General features: G+C 35.5%; 1 protein-coding gene across 2 annotated transcripts in view; it reads left to right on the top strand.

Moving 5' to 3' along the window:
• The first annotated feature begins 234 nt into the window (after nucleotides 1-234).
• Nucleotides 235-13007, top strand: part of LOC105387776 (paired box protein Pax-2-B) — a 64936-nt gene continuing 52163 nt past the window's right edge. For both annotated transcript variants that reach the window (XM_048630894.1, XM_048630895.1), the window contains exon 1: nucleotides 235-473. The gene's annotated coding sequence lies outside the window, so the exon portion shown is untranslated. The remainder of the gene's footprint in view (nucleotides 474-13007) is intronic.

Here is a 13007-nt window from a genome sequence, read left to right on the forward strand (position 1 = left end):
ATTTTAATTGACATTAAAAACATCCTCTTAACAGCCCAATTAGTGAAAAAAAAAATATACCGTCGCATCATCACAGAGTAATCACGCCTTTCCGTCCCAAACTTAACATTACAGCCACGCACACTTTACATAAAGATCCTTATGTAAAATCCGTGTATGTGTGCGTGTGTGGAAAACCTGTATAGCACATAGCTCGCGAAGCGTACCTAGTACCTGCGCCCGCGCACGGTGTTCCACTCAACCGCATTTGGCTCCCGCCCGGCGCGCCGGCCGAACGTCTCGCGCGCATTCAAAAATCGAACACAAACTTTTTTCAAAACGTGCTTCTGTGTGGCCAGTGTTGTAACTTTTTAATCTGTGAATGACAAAGTGTTGTTTCGTAGAAAGTTGCAGCGACTTTTTTTCGGCAGTTTTTGCAACGAAAAAAGCCAGTTACGTGATTCTGCTGGCCAAGTCATAATTTTCCGGTCGAGGTATGTGCGTTTTTTGTTGCATTTTCACTTGTCCGCTCCGATATTTATGGGTTAAATAATTTGTAGCCTTTTGTTCCTGGTTTGTTGTTCAGTGGTTCAGTTTTTCACGACTAAGCTAGGCAAACATTTTCAATTTTTTATTCGATATGGGCTACAGTTTATGTTTGTTTAAACGTTTGAATTTTACAACAAAAACATAATGTAATCGTGTATTGTTCATTACATTATTTATTTTAATATAAATTTAAGACCCTGTAAATTTCATGAAAATGTTCTTTATCCCACACCATACTACTTATATATAGTGTCTTAACATTATGTTCGATAAGAAATAAATAAACATGTTGCAATTCCAACAGATTTTTTTCCGTCGGAAAAATTATCGCTTCACATTCAAACCCAAACATCCTTTTACATAATAAAACACCTGTTTACACGAAAATGTACGTACAACCATACACCACAGTGACATAACCTTTTTGAGCACAAACAAGTGAAAATCATCACTTTTTCTCAACAACGAAGTAGGAAACTCAAGTGTGGGAAAAGCTATTGTACAGAGAGAGGTCTAGGTTACTGAGTTCTTTGTCTCACTATTATGTGGGTAAAGCTTTATTGAATATATGAGATAATGCTTGTATAATCATGTTTAATGACGGAAAAGACTTTAAACTTGAGGTTTTGTTGGTGAATTTAGTTTTGACGCTCACCGACGCTGTTTGATTAAGATTTATCATTTTGTTATTTTTGTCTTAGAGGCCTTCTGTGTTAGATAGGTAGGTACATGTCAAAATGAGACCAATCAAAATGAAAGAGGCTTGAAGTTTTATGATGGACGGGCACTAAATTAGCAGTTCTAGATCGTGGATCACTAAAACTGAAAACCTCATATTTTTCCATTATGCCCTCATATTACGGGTTCAAAATGTGCACCAAAAACTAGCTAATATCATGCTTTTCAGTTACCCCCTGACTACCTACATACCTTCGTGGCTTAGAGTTATAACCATATATTTATATGCAATTAAAAATACAAGCAAATTAAGTAGGAAACAAAAACTGAAATAGCACCAACTTAACATGTCTATAAATTGTAGGTACACTAATCAGTTATTTCCAGACAACTTGAAGTCACAAAAACTGGTCTGAACAACTTTATTTAAAATTACTTATTGAAATTAATTCAGCACTGAAGAAGTTTGGGTGTAACTTCTGTTGTCTAATAGCTAGGTGTATACAGGGTGAAATGTTAGCACGGGCGAAAACTTGCGAATGTATATGTACTACGAAAACAAATAATTGACCACAGACCTATGTATATCTGAGTAGTTGACCAATCCAATAGTGTATTTGAGACCGCCTTGTTCTATTGCCCGCTGTACCTAACTACAATTTCTGGAATTTAACTCATCATCATAATCATCAGCCAATAATAATCCATTGCTGGACATAGGCCTCTCCCAAGGAGCGCCACAACACTCGGTCCTCGGCCTTCCTCATCCAACCACTACCGGCTACCCGCCTAAGGTCGTCAGTCTAGCGGGCAGGAGAGTCCTACGCTGTGTTTGCCTGTTCGTGGTCTCCACTCGAGAACTCGTACACTCCAACGGTTCTTCGGCAGACATGACCAGCCCACTGCCACTTCAAACTCAAGTAGTAATATTATTCTGGCTAAACTTTTTCATCTTCCAGATTCCAATAAGAACAGTTTAGATAAAACTTCTAAGAATCTAACTGCACTTTGTTGTTCTCTTCATTTGTCACTAGAAATGGGTGATGTTTTGTGACAAAAACTTTATAGGTACTTAAAAGTTAACTTTAAAATCCACGTGTATAGTTTTTGCAACAGAGATTTAACCCATTGGACATGGACGGTTTTAGAAACAAGACGACTGGTTACCTACTATATTTTGATATTTATTCTATTAAAAAATGTTAAATCTTAGGAAAAACTAGCAATCATTTATGCTGTTATCTGTTAACAGAAAAATTTACATTTCATTTAATTCCGGTCTATTATACCTACCCATAATTAATTATAACACACAAGACAATATTATAAAAAACAAAATAAAATTAAGTAAGTACACACATAGATAGTAGCGATAGGTACCTTTATTAGTTACATAGTACTTCTTGATTAAATTATAATTATAGTAGCGATACAATATAATCCATAGGTACACTTTAATAGTCAGAAGAACAAAGTTATGCACACAATAAATTTAAACCAAGTTAACTTAGTAAGCTCATTTCTTAATCTAAATTAAAAAAAATACTCAAAATGTTACGAAAACAAACACAAAACACTCGCCTCAAATAAACCCACTCGCCTAATTAAAAACCTCAAAATCTTTGCAATACACCTAATTACATCAACAAAACATAAACATTTCTTCAATCAGGCTTTCCATTGCATTTTAGCGGCCATTAAAAAAACTGCATAAAAAAAACAACAAAGGCCGTCTTGTCAGAACCGGGCACTTTCTAAAATGACGGACAAGCGATAGCTACTGCTCACAGTCACTCATCGAGCCATTGTATCGAATTATACGTTGATGGCCTGATGTTGATGGATATTATAGCCATTTGTTTAAAGGACAGGTTTTAGGCGCACACTGCAGCTTAGCTTTTTAGGATTGGAAATCTGATTTTCCCAGTTAAAATTGGCACTTAATAGATGTATTGAATAGGCTGTAAGTGGGTGACTGAGGAAGATTTTGGTCCTACTAATGTAGAGCCTCTTGGGGGAGCTATTTATACTAGGTAGGTATAATTTCTATCGTTTGAACATACACAGGTACCGTTTTATTTGTAGGGTTTAAATACTCATCATGCCTACTCAGTTATATCAAATACCTTTGTATGTATTTTAATTATTTCTACTTAGGTATAAAAAAAGTCTAATTTTTGTCGCCATGTTACCTGTAAACCTAGCCAGTTGTTTATCTATCTTCTTTTATTTTACTTCCGTAACCGCAGTGTCGTTTAAAGCAATGATAACCTTAAAAGCGTAACCTTCGTGATTCTAATTACGTATTCTATTAACTGAAAACAGCACTTAATACAACTTTATTACAGAAATCAATGTATTATACATATTATTCACTTGCTAATAAACAAAAAAAAAAACCCCAAAAAAAACTTCCCCGGTTGGGGATCGAACCTAGGATCCACAGATTTACTAGCTACTAGATTATCATCATCGTAACCCGTTAGTTCTCAACCTTGGCTTCCCACATGGCTGGAGGCAGCTGGGGGTGGTCACTGGGCGAATCAAACATACCTCGATGCTGACCAGTGGCTCAGAAACTGGGGCCATGCTCCACTGAGACTTCTGTTGTGACGTAGTTATGCTCAAGTTTGATACAGTGTGCTGAACTGAGAAACGGTGCTATGGATGTGTGTTTAATAAGCAAACATTTAAATAAGAAGAAGGATACACAATTTAAGGGCAGTAGTCTGGACAGGAAAGTCAAGTAACTATAAGTTTATAAAAAACAGAAACTTAAGTATAGAGATATAATTTATAGCAACCACTTTAATCAGTAGTAGTTACATTAGGTTAGGAAAATCATGAAAGGCCAGTGGGAATAGCGGATGGTACCATCACTGTAAGCTAAAAGTATTTTTCAGAAAGTTATTCCAAAAGCAAAGCGCCTTTAACTGGTGGTGGTAGTATCAAAAATAGTTTATTTACACACCATGTAAGCATAGAATATGGACAATTAGACAGTGGGAAATATTTATAAAAGTCGTCTGTCTATAGTAACTGATGATATTAGAGCGCATGAGATTTCAGTGAAGTCCCACAGCTGAGCGTGTGTCGTGGACTTTGGTAAGTAGATGTTACTAAAGTCATTTGTAATAGGCTCAGGCACACTGTAAAATAATGGTGACTTCACAACTTGAAGAAAAATCGGCAACCCAATACTCTCCACACTCAATGTTCGCCTATATCCGTGAGTGGGTTAAAAAACAAAAACAATTGCCGGTGCTACAGAGCAAGACCCACGTGGCATCATGCTCGGCTGGTGCCAGGGCTGGGTGCATCTCCTCGATCCTGACCACTGGTTCAGAAACTGACGTCACGAGCCTAGTAGTGCGTTCGAAAGACACTATTGCTTTTCGTTTCTGAACGTTTGGTTGTAAGACTTGTCTATGAGTGGGCAGGAGTTATGGTTAGGTGTTAGAGTGTAGGAATGTAGGTTTATGATGAGGTTCTTGCTATATAATATAATAAATGCTTATAAGTCTTAGTTAATTGTCTCTATCCCTAGTCCACAGAATAATCATAAAATAATATAAGTAATCGAAGGTTAAACGATCATTTAGGTACTTACTGTTATTGTAATAAGTATTTCTTCATAACAATCATTATCTAATTCAGTTGGAAGTCATGGCCTGATCGGCCTACTCCAAATTAAAACTGACCCGATTATTCATTTGTTAAAAAATGGCCATCGTTGGTCATCCTTAGGTTAGAAAAAACCTTCGGAGGTTAGACGTCGACTAGCAAACTTTTTGTTAGCGCCTTCGAGGTCATTCTATGTACCTTCCTATCTATACCTATACTTACTTTACTGAGAATACAATTTTATTACTCAGGTAGCGTTTACTCAAGTTATTTTAAAACTAACTGGGTAAGTTTTCGTATAATGAAGTTGAATATATGGGCAAGTAATTACGTATTCTGTTTTTAAGCAGCTTATTGTCGCTAAAGTGTTGATAAGTAAATTAATATAATTAAAACTAATTATTCAGCTCAATATCATACATGTGACGTATATTCCTAGCTTTGTATGCGGCAAGTGTCACACTCGGTGTCGATATAATGAGAAATTATAATTTTTACACTGGCAACTCCGTTGCGTGCTGGCCACTTCACGCTTGGTAAAGTTTTGTTTTTTAAAAAGAATGTATCACACTTCTCTACCGGCATCCTGTTTCCTAGTCTATGGTTTTATTTATTTTAAAATGGCTTATTAAATTCGGTTCTTTTTGCGTTGTGATTAGTGGGATTAGAGTTTGCCTATGTATGATATTTTAATCCATCTATAATAGCATATTTTCGATAACCACAGACGTTTTGAAGGATAAACTTACTGAATCAATCAGAAAATTCGTCTCACTGCGTCTATCGAATCTTTACATAATTTAGTTTTAAGATTAAGCAAATTGGAGTTATATTTTAAATACTCGTTCAATTTCAGTCGAGGCTAGGCCAAGACCGCGGCTGGTACGGAGGTTGATCGATTTCACGCTTTTTTGTGCATGTTTAGATTTGTTTCTTATCTCTTATCTGGTCTGGTACCGCATTGAGTGTACCTTCTGCAACTGTGGCTTTTATGGATAAAGTTTTGGAGCTCTACTGCCGTCGTGGTTAGCACTAAGCACGACTCTATCATGTTGTATCAGACGTGCCAATTGCATGACAGCTCCCGTTCGTATTTTTTTTGTAGAGTAGATATTTATACTCGTATTTTTAAAGGTATCGACATAGCGTGGACAATGTATAATAATATTTGATTTTTATTTCAGTATTTTTATGACGAAACATAACTAGATTTATTTAATGTACTTATTTACTTTATTAACCCTTCCTTCATTGGAAGGAGACCCGTGCCCCAGCAGTGGGGACGTAATGGGTCGTGATGATTTACTTAATTTCCGTGAGTCAGTACAACAACTATATTTATTCTGACAGTCACAAGCACAACCCACTCTATCCCATAACCTCCCAACGTGAACCAAGTTCAAAGACCCATAAAGCCTATATTTCCGACCGCATTAAAAAAAAACTTCTTTCCTACGGGAAATAAATCCATTTCTCTCGCTTCGACTTCCCATGGATCGGACAACAGACAAAAACCCGGGCAGACGCGCCAGAGACTACAAAATGGCCGCCGCGCTGACGTCACGGCGGAAACGACTCCGTTTTGAATTCGGAACGGTCGAGCGAGCAATGGCGGCACATCCGGTGCGGGAAGACGTTACAATGAGTGCGCTTGCGACGAAATGTAGATCGCTCTCGTTTCATTATTATTGTTTTCATGATCGAGGTTGATTGAATATTGCATGAGCCTGGTTATAGTTATGATAAATGGCTACTCACATGTTTCAGTAAACTGTATATAAGCAGATTCTTTATTCAGGAAATAGATGGCAAAGGTTTTTCATTCTCTATGTGAAAACGCGATAACTTTACGGCACTGGTTAGGTAGAATATTCGATAAGAGTATTCGATAAGTCCAAGAGATGCTTTGTATTCTATTGATAAGGTATTTAGGTGCTGGTAGGGCGTTGAAAAAAGGATAAGCATCTGTTAATCAAACGTAATAAATCCTACATTTTACAAATTATATTTGAAACATGATGTTATATTGCTACCATTCGATAATAGTATTCTAACAAAAGCACGCCGAATCCCAAAAAACAAGGCACACAACGTATTCTCGGCAACATCCGAGCATGTTACGGTTAAACCGTACAAATCGGTCACTCGCAATAATGGCCGGGAGTCGTAAACAAACCGCTAATTGTCGCAGTTAGCCGCGGTAGCTGCGGTTGTGGTCGCCGGTTCGAATCCCGAACGGCTCCGATTTGATTATTGTTTGATTTTGTTGTATTGATACATTGTGAAGGGGTAAACGAAAGGTTGAAGAAGTAATTTTGTTTGATTACCGTTGGTAAGATCAGAAAGGCATTACGAATAAATTATAGAGGTGTCTCAATTGATTTTCTTTCATATTTGTAGACATTGTAAGAAAAAAATATACTTGATTTTGACTTTTTACTGATCTACTGAAACTTACAAACAAACTTAATCACTTTCATTAAAAAACCAACAATATCCTTCCAAAAGAATTTTAGTAATACTTAACAATATTTTTTTCGTCTCTTATCCGATATTTTCCTACTTATAGAAAATTTCTCTTTCCTATTGATTTTTCTCTCACTGACCTAATTCTCGGTACACCCGGCGGCACAAACGGCAGAAGCTGTGGTCGGTACACCCGCAAGCAACGCTTGTGCTGATAAGGTTTAACTTGTAGTTGCTGATAGTTTTTTTTGTTATTATTGAGTTGAGATAACAGGCAGTTTAAGTTTGGATTTTGTGTAAATAAGTTTATCTATGTTTCTTCCGTCAGTGAATAAGCTGTGTAAAATTAAAGTGTATGTAAAATTAAAGTGTATCCGCTGGCGTGTTTTATAAATATTGTCTCTTTTGCTGATTGTACATACGGCAAACGGCTAACACTGATTGAAACTTAGGGCCTTTAACATTGCCCTTGGATATCCAACATTTGATTTGGATTGAATTCTATTGGATAGACATACACAAGCCAGATAGCTCCCGAATAGACAATATTAATAAATTTGACAACCGAATGGCGTCGTGGTTAGTGACCCTGACTACTGAGCCGAAGGTCCCGGGTTCGATTCCCGGCTGGGGCAGATATTTTTTAAACACAGATATTTGTTCTCGGGTCTCGTATGTGCCCGTAAAATGGCAATAGGCCCGCCCCCAACTACATTGGGACTGATATAACACTCTGGCGAAAAGTGGGTGCCTACCCCGCGAGGGAGTACATTAGTACAAGGTGTAAATGTTTGTTTTTTTTTTAATAAATTTGTCACACACCTTATTATTTTAATATAATTTATAAAAACATTAAAAACAATCGATGTGAACACACTCTAAATGTTAGTCCAAATTCCATTAAAGGCTATCTAAGAGAGACGTCAGCCGAAACCCCTGCGGCTAGATTTAGACTAGCCCTAACTGGAGTCTAGAATATTCCAGATTATAGAGAGGGACCTAAAGTAAATACACACTAACGCCAGAGGCTTGTAACTTTCTTTTGCATTTGGATAAAGGTTTAGATAGATTGTTGATATAGTAATTGAATTACTTGCTTGATAAGATAGACAAATGGCCTTATGGATGAATACTTCAGAAGGAGGTCTGAGGACAGTATTTAGCTTTAGGTATGTCTAAGAAATTAAAAACGGCAAAAAAAAATGTTCCACGTTTATTTTAGTCGTCATAAATAAATAGAATTATTGAAATAAATTATTTTCAAATGCTCAGTAAGATTGTTTAAACCTTAAATGACAATTTTATTTTAATAAAAGAATGTAGTGGTTATAGTATAGACTATAGGTATTATTAAACTTTTGGTCAAAACCTAAGCCTTATAGAAAGCTCTCGTAACTATACTTTCTTGCATTAAATTCGCTTGATCCCGTTTGCCTTTGGCCTGTCAGTATCCATCTATCATCAGATGCTATCAAATAACCTAGTCCTGAGCTTTACTGTTACTTACCAAGGCTCTAACTCTAGTTTATAGTGCACAGACATAGGCTCAAGTTGGAATAGATGCAAACTTACTAGGACTTCGAAATAAAAGATAATAGGTACCTCTACCATCCTAACTAATATTATAAATGCGAAAGTAACTGTGTCTGTTTGTCTGTCTGTCTGTCTGTCTGTCTGTTACTCTTTCACGCCAAAACTACATACCTATACATACGGTCTAGACCCTGAGAAAAAACATAGGCTACTTTTTATCCCGGAATTCCCACGGGAAAACTATTTAGGGCGAAGCGAAGCGCACGGGAACAGCTAGTATTGTATAATAGCTAATTTTACGAGTACCTTCCCTAGACAGTTCCAATATACAGTAGAATCACTATAACTTAAAAATCGGTTTACCTACTTCTTAAAATGTACATTAAATCGTTTCAAATTTTAAATTAAAAGCTCAATATATATAAGTCAAAGCTTTTGGCGTCTGCCATAAAATGTGTCTGTGGAATAGTAAAACTTATATTATTTTGTTTAATTTTATATATAAAATGGCATCACTTTTATTTTAGAGATTCTTAAATCCACTTTTAATCATAGGTTCATCAATAACATGAACCGCTATTGCAAACGTTAACAAGGTATTCAACAAATTATCTAACCACTATAATTTAGCCCTAACATTTCTAGGCTCCAATTAATATCACCAGTCTAAGACCTAGGGTTATCAACCTGTGACCCGGCAGGTGTAAACTTCCGTTACTGTAAAAAATCATCTTCCCCTTTCTTTATTTACTTGTAGTGGGCAACCCCAATCAGCTGTTTTATACGTTGAAGGTTTGCCGCGCTTTTTTTTCTCTCTACTTAATTGAAGGTCTATGCTTTGAATCTTTATGCCAAGGCCGGTTTGGATAAGTTACAGTTTTTATTTTGATTAGGTATTTATGCTCATAGATTTTCATTTTATACAATGGTTATTAAAAAATATGAAACACTTATAATGCTAGTACCTACTGTAAGCTTTTTTTTTCGTGTAAAACCTAAACTTCCAAAGACACCTGATTTTATTAACTATGAAAAAGTTAAGACAAGATTTTTGATTAATAGTACCTTTTTCTTCCCCTATTTTAACCTTTCTCCACACCTTTAACCTATTGTCGTGTTTCCCGCCAAATCCAGGGTTCCGTTAAACGGCCAGCGCCCGCGCATAATTAGAGACAGGTTTTTTTTTCTAAAAACGCTCTTTCCGTATCTTTGTCATCACAGGAAATAACTTCACCCCAATAATTGAAGTCGATATACCGAACACGCGCCGTAGAATTAAAAAAATAACGCTTTATTGTTATTTGAATACTGGCAACATGTTGCTCGAGTTTTTTCTTCCCATTTTAAATTTTCTTAATAGTCTCTCTGTCGTTTATTTTTCGTTCTATTCTCTATGTTGCCAGTGACAGTTGGCTCTATGAAATTGATAATATTCAGTCGATAAAGTTAATAGTGACAATTTCGTATAAGTAATTATGGTTTGATAACCTCCTATCATCTATATTAAAGTTTTTTAGGTAGATTGCAGAAGTTTTATAATACCTGGGAACCATCAAATACAGTTTCAATATTAATTAGATCTATAATAATTATTGATTTTAAATTATAGAAAACCCAAAAAAACCTAGTACCTACTTACAGATGTCACATTAGGTACTCGGAGGGGACCATATTATAATAAGACCTCATATTATTTTGTTACCAAGAAATCTACGAAAAAGATATACAAACAAGTAAAGCTTATAACACCACGTTTTTTCCGTCTGGGGTTAGAAATGGCTCTTTACAATGTATTTGAATATTTTCCTATACGGAAGCCTGACTTCACCTGCTTAAAGGAGTAAGATTTTTTTATGCAATTATAAATTGTTCATGTCATTCGTAGGTCAGTTAACCCTGGGTGTAAAAGGTGCTTTAGTGCATTGCCCTAGTGCATGCCCTGCCTGTACACTACGATTCACATAAGTTGACAAAAGTAACAAAAAAATAATTTATTTATTTATTTATTTATTTGATACTTTATTGCACAAATATGAAATATAAGTGTACAAAAGGTGGACTTAATGCTAAAAGCATTTTCTAATTGTGGGTGTTTACATAATATATAGGTATCTGTTGTTGGCTGAAACCAACTTACCGATTTATACATCAGGTTCACCTACTTTATACATACAAGTATCCTATGTATACCTTTCGGTCAAATAAAAGAAGTAGCGTTATGTTAGCACTGGCTGTAAATATTATTATTTTTACAATTATGTTAGTTTATTTTTGTTAAACCTAATCAGCCTCTGGTACGGTGCCAATTTGGTTTAATCAGATTGTAGATCGATGTAAGTAAGTTTTATTACTTAATCAATATACCTAATCCTGATTTTGTACAAAAAGTAAGATTTTTTTACTGAAAAATGCGTTGTGACTGACTTACCTCAATGACCTAACAAAATAAATATACTGCCACAATGCAACTGAAGGAATGCCTTATGTAAATGAGTGCATAAATACAAAATTCAGTTCATAACAGGTGTGGAATTTATGTGGGAACGTTGTTTATTTTGCATAATGTCGGTAAAATTAAATTATCTTAGTAATTTTGTTAGTAGTGATAAGTTGGGGTAGAATTTTAACGTTAAATTACGGTTTTACGCAAACAGGGAGATTTTGTTTTAAAAAAAATAACAATTAAAATATTAAAAAAAATATGGAATAAAATATGTGGCAGTAATTTTCCCTCAAAAATTAAAATCAAACGTTTTTTTTAAGTTAGTTCCTACATTATGTCTAGTATCTTAAGACTTAGCAGGTATAGTAGGTTAGGTACTAAGGAAAATATTTTAGTTACTAGGTGCGCGACGTTCCTAAATACCCCAACGTTCTAAAATAAAAAATAAAATATCTTTGTTCAAAAATTCAAATCTCGAACACTTTTTTCTTTCCAAGCTTGCCGCCAAAACCTGCCATAGACAAATAGAGGCGGCACGTGCGCAGGATTCCGTTACTGTCAGGTGCACCCCCCCTCCCCCCGCGAGTAATGACCGCGGGGTGGCCAACCCCAGGAAACAAGCGTTTCTGAACAGGTTGGGAGATCCCTTATCGCGTTCTTAATTTCAACGGCTCAGCTGACTGTCAAGATTAGTTGGTTGGATTTGGCGGGAGTTATTTTGAGGTTATGTTTTGTCTTGTATTTTTTAAGGTTAGGTTACATTACATGTAATTGATTTTGTTCAAGGGGTGACTCGCACCAAAATCTTAAATCTAGCTTTAGTGTCATAATAATGTATGCCTTAAATCGAGATTTATCGCTTATAAATCTAGATTTTGGTGCAAGTCTTCCTACTTCCTAGGGGTCTTTTCTTCATCTGGATCATCGTCAAAACATTATCGCTCACTCCTAGATAATCTGGACATACCTACTTCGGCCTATCCTAAAGAGTAGCATCAAACAAACTCATTTACTTAACTCATTTTTTTCTTAATTATACACTTTAGTACCTATACCCAAGCCGAAGTATCACCGATACATTAACATATACCTACCCTGTTGATATTATACTATGTATTTACCTACTTACATAGTTCATTGACCAATAATTACCAGCTGCAAACAATAGAAGGAAACTTGGAGTAATTAATTTAAAAAAGACTATTACTAAGTTTACATTTTAGTTGGTATTTATTTATTTATTTATTTATTCATAGGAAAACTTACAGCTAAATATTATACATAAGAAATTTCGATTAATAATACATAGCCAATTAAAAGTTTTCACACATATGTTAGTAAAAATAAGTAAAAATAAGTTCTTATTGAGCAAAAATACAGCTCGCACAAATTATTCACTCAACAAAACAGATGAGCTAAAACTCTCCGTAAAACTATAGTTAATTAATTATTGAAGTGTGAAGTGATTTATATTTTACATCCCTACACCATTTAAATAACGAGAAGATAAGAGAAGAGAGATAGAATCATAGGAGTACTAGATAATCTAGGTACTAATTTACATAAAATGAACTCTAATAAATATCCTAGTAAAATACTCTTTGCAAACCACAACCTCCTTCGAAAGACAAGTCGGTAAAAACGGTTACAATTTGAACTTAGATACCGTAAGACCGTTGCTCAGGAGTTTTTAAACTTGGAAGGGTGGAATGGGGCAAAACGGATGTAAACCACG

This window comes from Plutella xylostella, chromosome 27 (assembly GCF_932276165.1).
Source record: "Plutella xylostella chromosome 27, ilPluXylo3.1, whole genome shotgun sequence".
In the NCBI taxonomy this organism is placed as follows: Eukaryota; Metazoa; Arthropoda; class Insecta; order Lepidoptera; family Plutellidae; genus Plutella; species Plutella xylostella.